Genomic DNA, 12,380 nt, shown 5'->3' on the forward strand with positions numbered 1-12,380 from the left:
AAACTTCCTCAGCCGTCTCAGGAAGAAGAGGCGATGGTGAGCCTTCTTCACAACGGCCTCAGTGTGGACAGACCAGTGTGGATGGAGTTCCTCAGTAATGTGGACACCAAGGAACTTGAAGCTGCTGACTCTCTCCACTGGTGCTCCATTAATGGTGATGGGGCTGTGTTCTCTGTCTTTCCTCCTGAAGTCCATTACAAGCTCCTTGGTCTTACTGACGTTGAGGGAGAGGTTGTGCTCCTGACACCAGCGTGTCAGAGTGTGCACCTCCTCTCTGTAGGCTGTTTCATCATTGTCAGTGATCAGACCTACCACCGTCGTATCGTCAGCAAACTTAATGATGGCATTGGAGCTATTTGTTGCCACACAGTCATGTGTGTATAGGGAATACAGGAGTGGGCTGAGAACACAGCCCTGCGGGACTCCAGTGTTGACGGTCAGTGATGAGGAGATGTTGCTGTCCATTCTAACCACCTGACGTCTGCCTGACAGGAAGTCCAGGATCCAGCTGCACAGCGAGCTGTTTACGCCCGGAGTTTCACATCAAGCTTGGAGGGCACAATGGTGTTGAATGCTGAGCTGTAGTCTACAAACAGCATTCTCACATATGTGTTCCTTTTTCCAGGTGGGAGAGAGCAGTGAGTATCGTAGATGCAATGGCATCATCAGTGGAGCGGTTGTTGCGGTAGGCAAACTGCAATAGGTCCAGAGAGATTGGCAGCACAGAGCAGATGTGATCTCTAAATAGCCTCTCAAAGCATTTGCTGTGATGGGGGTCAGAGCAACCGGACGCCAGTCATTTAAACAAGTGATTTTTGATTGCTTTTGTACAGGCACAATGGTGGACGTTTTGAAGCACTGTCATACAATTTAAGTGTCCAAACACTCTTCAGGGCCACTGTACGTGACGACAAAGTGATTTATGATGCAAATCGATGTCCTCACCTGAGCTTCAGCACCAAGGTTCTTCTGTGCTTGTATTCTGAGAGCCAGGTTCTTGGCGATCTCAAGTTTCTGATATCTCCAGCAGATGGAGCGGTGCCCCCTGGAGCCGAGAAATCCTTCACACGCTTCTTGCAGTGAAACGTACTCTCAATCTGGTGGAACAGGGCTGGACTGGTAATCCGGCATACCGGGCATTTTCCCGGTGACCCAATGCACTTTTGGGCCGATCAGGGGCGCACTGGCCATTGGGAGAACGTGCCAAATGGGCCGTGATAAGCAACAATGAGCCGCTGTGGTGCCGCGATATGCAGAAAAGTTTCTGATTGAGAATAGTGAGTGCTGTGAACAGTCTTTGTGACTCACGTCCAGTGCGATGTCTTCATCATCATAGTCGTGCAGTCCTAGCCGCTTTCTGCAGCTTCTACCTCTCATTGGCCAGTACGTGTTCACGTTGATGCTCTTTCCCTCCTGCACCAGCAACCACACACAGCAACAGATGTATTGTGTTCAGAATCCTGTTTATTAGCTCCGTTTCAAAACGTTGTTAACTGCCTCATAGGAACGCTCTTTTTCTTGCCAAAATCTAACTGAGAGACTCAGTTAGTGTGAGGGGATTGTTACAGGCATCTTTCACCGCTTTCTGCTGCTCTTTAAAGATGGTCCACAGGTGCTCGAGTTCAGGAGGAACTGCAGATCCAGACTGCTCCAGAACTTTAATGATATCGCCAGCATAACGGGCCTGGTCATCAGTGATGAATGTGTATGCAAAACCCTACAACACACCATCTGCCTGTTACACACTCCCAAGAACCAACTTTAAGACTGCATCAAAAAAAAAAAGACGTAGAAATTAACACAATAATGGGATTAAACGTTGAATGCAACATGAAAACAATGTTCTGGGAATTTTCTCTTACAAAGACAACATGGAATGAAAAATCTGTTTAATATCTAGCCAGTAAAAAAAGACACAACTTGGGAGTGGCTGAAGGAAGACCCTGCAGCTAAATGTAAATGGCGAGAAATGGTAGACTATAATTACAAGGAAGCTCTGACTGTTTCATTAAGAGTGATAAAATCCCAGCATACTGGGGGAAATGCTCATTAAGAGATGTAACACAACTGCTTGAATTAAAACAGTTGGGAGGAGGATGGAAACACATGATATTTGTATATTTTTGGGATAGATCAAATGCAGAATGTTTTGAGTTGACTGAGATACCCCATGCACTCTAGGTTTAAGGTCTATATGCTGTGACCTGTTTTTATTTTTCTTTGTGCATTTTCTAAACCACTGGAAACTATAATGTATAAAAGTAATTAATATATATATATATATATATATATATATATATATATATATATATATATATATATATACACACTCACCTAAAGGATTATTAGGAACACCTGTTCAATTTCTCATTAATGCAATTATCTAATCAACCAATCACATGGCAGTTGCTTCAATGCATTCAGGGGTGTGGTCCTGGTCAAGACAATCTCCTGAACTCCAAACTGAATGTCAGAATGGGAAAGAAAGGTGATTTAAGCAATTTTGAGCGTGGCATGGTTGTTGGTGCCAGACGGGCCGGTCTGAGTATTTCACAATCTGCTCAGTTACTGGGATTTTCACGCACAACCATTTCTAGGGTTTACAAAGAATGGTGTGAAAAGGGAAAAACATCCAGTATGCGGCAGTCCTGTGGGCGAAAATGCCTTGTTGATGGTAGAGGTCAGAGGAGAATGGGCCGACTGATTCAAGCTGATAGAAGAGCAACTTTGCCTGAAATAACCACTCGTTACAACCGAGGTATGCAGCAAAGCATTTGTGAAGCCACAACACGCACAACCTTGAGGCGGATGGGCTACAACAGCAGAAGACCCCACCGGGTACCACTCATCTCCACTACAAATAGGACAAAGAGGCTACAATTTGCAAGAGCTCACCAAAATTGGACAGTTGAAGACTGGAAAAATGTTGCCTGGTCTGATGAGTCTCGATTTCTGTTGAGACATTCAGATGGTAGAGTCATGGATCCATCATGCCTTGTTACCACTATGCAAGCTGGTGGTGGTGGTGTAATGGTGTGGGGGATGTTTTCTTGGCACACTTTAGGCCCCTTAGTGCCAATTGGGCATCGTTTAAATGCCACGGCTTACCCGAGCATTGTTTCTGACCATGTCCATCCCTTTATGGCCACCATGTACCCATCCTCTGATGGCTACTTCCAGCAGGATAATGCACCATGTCACAAAGCTAGAATCATTTCAAATTGGTTTCTTGAACATGACAATGAGTTCACTGTACTAAAATGGCCACCACAGTCACCAGATCTCAACCCAATAGAGCATTTTTGGGATGTGGTGGAACGGGAGCTTGGTGCCCTGGATGTGCATCCCACAAATCTCCATCAACTGCAAGATGCTATCCTATCAATATGGGCCAACATTTCTAAAGAATGCTTTCAGCACCTTGTTGAATCAATGCCATGTAGAATTAAGCCAGTTCTGAAGGCGAAAGGGGGTCAAACACAGTATTAGTATGGTGTTCCTAATAATCCTTTAGGTGAGTGTATACACACACACACACACATACTGTATATTAACTTGTGTGTATACTACGTTTTTATATTTGATTCTTCTAGATTTATTCTGAAGAGGTACTGTCTAGTTACAATATCAACACAAAGCTAGTCGTTTTTATTAACAACTTTAAAATTTGTTGATGTGCACCCCTCCTAAATTTGTTCACATTTACTATATAATCAAAAATGGTTAATAATGTTGGGAAATTATGCAGTTGTATAATTTGTCAACATTATGAACAATGAGCATCAACAGATTTAAACTATGAAGGCAGAGAAACATTGCATCCTGTAACAATCTGCAGATGGATAACTTTGCTTTAAAAAGGGGTATTAATACACTTTGGTGTTGTATTTTTACTGTTGATTATTAAAGATTATGATCGTTATGCCCACTCTACATGGGGATAACGACTAATGTGTGCTTAATATGTACATAGTCATAAATTACAACCTGTGGGTACTTTAGCCGCATCCTTAAGTGGGTGTTGTTTCACGGTTAAACGCCGCACATGCCGCGATGCCCTCTGTCGGTAGGGAATAGTAAGATGGCCGCCTTCCGGCAGTTTAGCTTCACCTACAGCTGGCAGTTTAGAATTCTATGAGCAATCCAGTTATATATATATAGATCAGTGGGTTGTACTTGTCCCCTTGTTTGAAAATTGGGGTTATTTGATTTTTCTTCCAATTCTCAGGAAAGTGTCCTGATTTTAATAAGAGATTAAATCATTTCAGAACAGCATCTTTCAGTTTGGGGCTGCTATGTTTCAGCATCTCATATTCCATCCAAGCCACAAGATCTTTTATTTTTGAGGGATTTCATCTTTTCAGTCAGTTCATTTAAAGATATGGGGGTGTCCAAATGGTTTAATTGATCTTTTACTGTGTGTTCCAGATTATTTAGTTGAGAGGTCAGATGTTTTTGGCTGGGGTTTGGTTCGTTCTGTGAATAGAGTTTTCTGAAATGTTCAGTCCAGAGTTTTGGGTTACAGATGGGAATGGATTTGACTTTTTGATTTATCTAAATGATTCCATAAATCCCAGAAGTAGTTTTCATGGACAGTGTAATGAAGGATTCAATTGTGTTGCTGGTTTGTAGTTCTGATCACTGTGAGCATCTGTTAGAATGCACAAGTCTTTCGTTCTTCATCTACACTATCTTTTATTCCAAACTTGCTTCTTTTAGGTTAGGCTATGGTGAATAAATGTGGTTCTACAGGAGGAAATAATAATAAACAGTAAAGTCTTAGTAAAGTCACAACAAATATCAAACATTAATAACAATATGGTGAAATAATTATTAGACTGTCTCATAATGTAGAAATATTCAAAAGAGACAATATGCTCTTAAAGAAACTATATGAAACAATATAATAAGAAACAATCTGTACCACGTTATATGAATCATATCAACAATAATAATAACAGTAAATACTCTTCCTTATTGGAAAATACAACATAAAGCTGCCCATATACTTAACAAGATTCATAATACAAGACGTAAATGTTAGCATATCAAACTGACGGTAAATAGAAAGTGCTGAGTCATTTAGTCATTCGACGGCAAACAGAAAACGACCCAAATGCTAAATAACGTTGCTCATCTCCACACAATATCTACATATAGTGTCACTACTCACAATTTCCTGCACGCATAAATAACTAAACAATATGAACTGCATCAACAACACTTAAATTACTGGTGTTAAACTTTTCTGTTGCCGAATTGATACTTTTCATGTCCAAAAGAAAAGTCCAAATTTGGTGTAGATAAAGGTGTCCATCATATTCTGAACATGAATGCTGTGGAGCTCAGCTTCTTACTGTGCAGGACTGTCATTTTTCCATAAACATTTGGTGGGGAGGGAATACAATACAATTTTCTGATCAGAAGATGGCAGATTTGCTGACTTGTTTAGACTAATGACTATGATCTGAGAAAGGAAGCTGTGACATCACCATGAAGTAGTTGATCTTATTGTGGTCTATATCTGTAATAGCATAGTCCACTGTGCTGCTGCATCGAGGTGAGCAGTAAGTAAATTGACCCAGAGAGTCCCCCCTTGTCCTGCCATTAACTATATATAAACCCAGGCTTTTACAGAGCTGAAGGACATGTTTCCCATGTCGGTTTATCATATGTCATAGCTCTGATGGGCTTTAGTACACAGTTTATTCAGCTGTATATGTGTACTGTTAATATATTGATCTCCAGCTGAACTAATATAGTCTGGTTCCTTTCCAGTTCTTGCATTCAGATCCCCCATTAACAGTACAGAGCCTAGAGACTGAAACTGAACGATCTCTGACTGTAGTGTGGGTAAGGTGTCCTCATTATAATAGGGGGACTCGTATGGGGAGATATACACTGCAAATAGGTAAGTGTCCTCATCTGAACAAATTACTTCCTTATTAAGTTTCATACAGATATGTGTTTTTCCTTTTTTTACAAGTTGAATATAGTGTGAAAGATACTCTTTAAACCATACAATAATTCCCCCTGAATCTCTTCCATTTTTAACATGAGGGTTTTTGAAGGTATAAATAACTCTGTAGTTTGAAGAAGTGTAAGTTTGAGACATTAAACTACTCCATGTCTCAAGTAATATAATTAAATCTGAACTATACAATATTTAATAAATCAGGGTTAGTGCTTTTCTCTCCAAAAGATGAAGAGATAATCTCCTGAATGTTGTAGCATGTTATTTTAAATGAGGACATTGAGAAAAGTTCAATTTACCAGAAAGAATCATATATGATTTTGTGACCCCAATTGTTAGGAATTCCTTGTCTTGTTTCACTGTTGCCCTTTGTCTGCCACCTTTTGCATTCCTTAGTTTTCACTTTTGTCTTTTGGTTCGCCTTCGTGTTCACTTGTCATTGTTTAGAACTACACTTCCCAGAATCCACCTGCCATCTTCACTGCCATTTTGTTCATTGTTTTCACCTGTATCTCATTCAGTCATCACTCACTGTGTATTTAAGCCCTGCTTTTTGTTCACCCCTGGTCGTTCGGTGAATGTTGTTGTTAGCTTGGTATGTGTGCCCTGCCCGAGTTTTCAGTTTTGTTTCATCGTGTTCTCAGTTTTATGTTTATTTCCCCATTGAGGGTTTTCCTTTGTGTTTATTGGTTTGACTGTTTAAATAAAGTGAGTCTGCATTTAGATCCGCTCTCCTCGTCTGCTTCGCTGCCTCATTCGTAACACCAATATTGTTTTGAAATATATTAAATCAATTAAAATGCATTACAAAATAAAAATAACTGTAATAATGAAGTATTAAAGAATATGCCTGACTAAACTCACATTGTAGGTTATTAAGCTAATAGATTGTCACATATCATTTTCAGCATGTTTTTTATCTGGCTGAGGTCACTGGTGTCTGAACTACCTCTACCAGCCACAACAGTGGCGTAGCTGTCCAACTGTCTGCCGGAATGCTGTGTGACCCTCTCCTCGCTGACAGGACGTGTTATCTGGGGGCTCCTCAGAGTCGTGTTCTTGATGGATATTGCAAACAGTCTCATGCCATCTCGATGAATGTGGAGACGGTCATATAGATGGCCATGAGTGATGCGCTGGTGATTTGCTATATGTACATTTGGCATGAGTGCACACACATCAGTTATCTCTGCATTAATGGCATTGATGATGTTTTGTGGAACATATCTGTGAGGCAAAAGTGTTGAGATGATGACTCTGGCACTGGAGTAGATCCCTCTAGCTGATTTCACCACGTTGATAAGAGCTTTGGTGACGTCCACTCTCCTGATGCTGAGGTCGTTTGTCCCAGTGTGCAGTATAATGTTCAAAGCAGAGTGAGAGGTGGGACACCAGAGTTTCCTCACAGTTCTCCCAGGGAGCAGTCGTCTCTGGTCGAGGTGGTTGCCGTTAGAATCACAGAGGATGATGTTGTGTTGTCTCTTCTCTTCTCTGTTGCTGCTGATAGATGTTGTTGTGGTCTGTGGATATCTCTGTCTGGTGCTGATGTCTTTTCTCTTGGAGTTCTGAGAAGCTTGGGAGACCTGAGTAACCTGAGTGGTCACAGGGGGTGGGATGGTGTGTGTTTGTGTGTTGACACACTGCTGGTGTTTTGATGTGTTCAGGAGGAGAGTTGTTGAGTGTTTCTGTGCTGGTACACTGTTGCTGTTATTCTGTGGTTGTGATGTGTTCTGTGTTTGTGTGTGCGGTTATCTTATCTCCTCCAGTTGTTTCTCCAGCATATTGCTGTGTTGATCTCTCTTGACCAGCTCCTCTAAAACCCTCTTCAGCTCCTCTCGTAGCTCCTGGTTGTCTGACAGCAGAGCAGAGCTGTTGAAGTTGCTGTATGCTGAGGTGGCTAGTCGGGTTTAGAGTTGGCAGAGGTTGTTGATAGTTTCCTCTTTTAACAGGAAGTAGTCTTGCTCCAGCTCAGCAATGTCGTCTCTCAAGGCCTTGATCTTTGGAGATGCCAGAGAAACAGTGGGTCTGTGTGCTACAGGGGTGTTCGAGCTGAGGTGAGTGTTTGTGGCTGTTATGATGTAGGACTCTACTCTGCTCTTCACCTCAGGATCTTTCTTACCTTAAAAATCGTCTGCCTCTTTTTTGATCTTAGTTTAGTTTCCAGTAATTTAAGTATTGTTTGAGTCATAAAAACATACATTTTCTGGCAAAAATTGAAGTTACAGCAGGAGCTGATATTTTTTGCTGCCCACACTCACTCACACTCTCTCTCTCTCTTTTTGATACAGTGAAGGGATTAGTTGAAGTCACATGTGAATGCCCAAGTACGAAAATTTTTAGCAAATGTATAAATGTCATGAACGGCACATTTGTGTGCCGGGGGTGCGGGATTGTCTGCAGAGGTGTTCCGTTTGATGGGGTGTTGGTGGAGGGATGCGAACGAATTGGCAGAACATTGTTATGGACCATGCGTGACATGGATGTGTTAAGCCGTTGCGCACCGTCTATAGGATGCGATCGGGGTCAGACTCGTGCCACCCTTCTGCCCCGCCCCTGAAAAAAATACAATTAAAATAATTTTAAATAATTTGAAATAACACAAAATATTGTATAATATACTGTCTTCTCTCTTGGTGTGTGAACACGTAACGGAATGCATACACACATTTTAAACCACAATCAGAAATTGCAAGCAATTGTATGACCCGTGAATAATTTCGTAAATACTCGATTGGCCCTAAATGGAAAATGGTTCCCCATCCCTGCTTTAAATGATTGTGTATTGGCAAATGTTCCTGGTTGTAGGTTTTTTTTTTTTTTTAAGGGAACCTGTTTAAGGTTTTTGAACATAAATGTGTGTTGGCAGTGTGTGTGCATGTAACACCCCTCACAGGAAGGAGGACAGGAAACAAGTCTTCACCGCAAGGTCAGCCTTTAATGCCCATTGTAATTTATACAATTATACATCCAACTTTATAATAATACACAATATAATACAAGCGCACTGGGTTAGCTTGTCATCTCTCTCCCCATGGAGGCCCTCAGGCTGCCCTTTTATGCCGCTCTCCCCGTGCTCACTGAAATTAGAGACAGGTGTTAGACATAATTTAGCTCAGGTGTAAGCGCCCTTACCGCTTTTCTCTCCCGGACGGGCGCTTGACCACGCCCCCGCCGCCACAGTGCACAACCGCCCTATAATGATCAAAATCCCCCCAGTCCTTTTTTTTTTATCCTCATTAATCATAAGCACTGTCTCTGAACAAGCCGTCGCAAAGTCTGTACAAAGTGACGTAACTTTGTATAAGCCCTACCCATGACTGTTGACGGACACTGCCGACGGACATATTTGTTTGTGTGTGTTGTTTCGTTATAGCCCATAGCAAACATTAAAACAGTATTTGTGTGTGTGTTGCTCATCCATCATTGCAAAACTGCTGAAAAAACTCTACAACAAATAAATACATTTATCAAATAACCATTTGGAACTTCCTGGTTCATTCTCAAAGTTGTTACCTCTTAAGAAGTCTCTCCATCATCAGTGTCTGACTCCGGTTCAAACATATAGGGATGAACACCACTATTTTCGCTGTCAGTCATATTGCTTATGATGTTTAGTTCACAACAGCTCATTTTTATTTCCACCCAAGAATTGGCATTTTCAACATGGTATAATAAATGATCTGTGGCCATTTTGAGCTGAAACTTCACAGACATATTCTGGGGACACCAAAGATTTAAATGACATCTTGTGAAAAAGGGGCATAACAGGTGCCCTTTAAATACAATATATATATATATATATATATATATATATATATATATATATATATATATATATATATATATATATATATATATATGAGTTCCAAAAACAACAGTCTAAATGTAAAATTGACCAAAACCAAAGTTGACCAAATAGAGACATATTTTTAGTATTTAGAAATATTTATATATTTAAAACATAATTTTTCATGTGATTCATACCTTTTTAAAGTCTTCAAAGGAATTCATATATCCCAATTTTTTATTGGTCTATGTTGACCAACACGCTAAGCTCAGCAGGGAACATAAGGTTGGCCACCACCAATCATGGTTGTGGAGGACAGGGAGAGCAGTCAGTGCCAGAAAGAAAGCCCACTGCCAACCATCAAAGACAGTCAGTAAAGCAAGAAATGACTAGGTGTGAGATTCAATGAAACCATTATTTAGAATATTTTTTATTGCTTTGGCATTATTTTCAAAAGTGGTACATTTCCAAAACTGATTGAACTGATATATATTTTTCTTTGTGATTGGTTGATGTAGTTACTTGAGATAAATTGGCAAATACATGTGAAAATTCATTATATTTTGTTATAATTTCTTTGAAAATTTCATTTAGATGTTCACACATTAAAACAAAAAAACAATTAAACTAGTTATTATGTATCAATATACCAAATTATCAATTGAGAACAGATGGCAGTGAAAATTGTAATATTAATAGCATAATGAAGGTAGGTAAATGGGTAAATCATTTATTAGATGTAGTGGAAAAAGTTACTGGTGGATTTTGTGTTTTGTACTGAAATGAACATATCCTGAAACGTTTGAAAGAAGTGTATTTTCAATGATCTGTTGTGAGATTAAGAGGTTTGAACATTTACCACTTGTTCCTGAAAATATTGTTTTGTTGTTGTGCTTTGACATTTTCTGAAATTGCTCCAGAAATAAAAAGAAAATGTTTTCAGGTCATTTCAGTACAAAACACAAAATCCACCAGTAACTTTTTCCACTACATCTAATAAATGATTTACCTAGTTAGGGGAAAGAGGCGGTTTTGACCATATAAGAAAAAACTTTTTTAATAAATGTTTTTTTACTGGATAAACCTTGAGGATAGTTCAAGAGGATGAAGTATCTCTTACAATGGCTGGACTTGGGAGACGAGCACCAAGTCTTTCAGAAAACATCACCCATTCAAAGGTACAATGATACATTTTATTCTGTTTTCTGTTTGGGTGGGGTGTCCTTTTTACATGTCATTGTCATTATTAGAATATTATCAGTGAGTCATTAATATATTCAAAACTATGTCTTGTTTCTCAAGCTGTCAGAGGTGCTTATTAATTCATTTCCAAAAATGGCTAAAATCTGTGGTGGGTGGTTACTACACAAGTGTTCAGGTATGATGGCCTGCTTTTATGTTCACCTTTTTTTAATTCTTTAGTATGTAAGAATTATAACTAAATGGAATGTGCAGTTGTAAAGAAAAGTTTTTGAACTCTTGGATAAAAAAAAAACAAGTAATGCACAAATCCAGGCATATTCTAAAGTTCACACACATCTTCTTGAAACTACTTATATTATAATTGTTTGCTATATTCAAGGAGGAGGTGGGCATTGGAAGTTGATTGTTGTCCCTCCTGACCCTGATGGATATAATGGACAGCAGTTAAAAGTAGTGAGTGGCAATGGGAAGTGCATTCTGTACATAGTTCCTCTGCAGGAAGAAATAGACACAACTCCATTACCACCTGATGCAAAAGAGTTTGAGAACATGCCCAATGCCCAGTGTTCAATGTGCAGGAAAATGGTTCCTCTTCAGTGTCTTCACATGCATCTGAAAGCGTGTCAGGACGAACATGTGGATTTATGTATCTCAACTGATGATGTAAGTCTAAGATATTTTTTTATGTTTATATGTCACTTTATATTTTTAATAAACTCTGACAACATTTTTATTTTGTTGTAGGAACTGGAGAAGTCCCCAGAAGAAAACTCAAAATCAACTGGCATTTCACCAGAAAGAGTGAGATGAGTTGTTTTTTTTATTTATTGATGTTCATTTTTTTATTATTACTTTTTTTGTTGTTGTAAATAATAATTTAGACTATGTATATTGCACATGTTGAACTTAAATCCCTAAATTCCTGTTTTTTTGAAAACCAAGAAGATTATGTATTATTTGTAGGATGTGGAAAATTCCCCAGAAATACACAAGTCCATGGACATGAGGAGGTGAGTAATTGTGTGCGTGCAGTAACAGTAAGGTGGATAGGCTTTCATCTGGGTTCAACGGATTCGGCTGCTCCAGGGCCAGTTGTGTTCTCTAACAGAGATCACATACAAATACTGGAACAGTCATCTATGAGCAAAGTTGCTGTTACTCTCCCTGTATCTCTCTGTCCAATTTAAAGCATGCTTCATAGAAACTATTTTAGAAATCCACAAAATCAGCTCTTTATCATAATTTTTTTTTAATTATTATTATTGAGATTACATTATATGTTTGCCAGTCTTGTGAAGTAGTCACAACCCCACTCACAGAATTAAAATGTTGATAACAAGCATCTTGATGCCACTCAACCCAAATTAAGCCCAATTGGTTTTGTCAAACTAAATATTATCATGTAATCTTGAATTT

This window comes from Xyrauchen texanus, chromosome 31 (assembly GCF_025860055.1).
Source record: "Xyrauchen texanus isolate HMW12.3.18 chromosome 31, RBS_HiC_50CHRs, whole genome shotgun sequence".
Lineage (NCBI taxonomy): Eukaryota > Metazoa > Chordata > Actinopteri > Cypriniformes > Catostomidae > Xyrauchen > Xyrauchen texanus.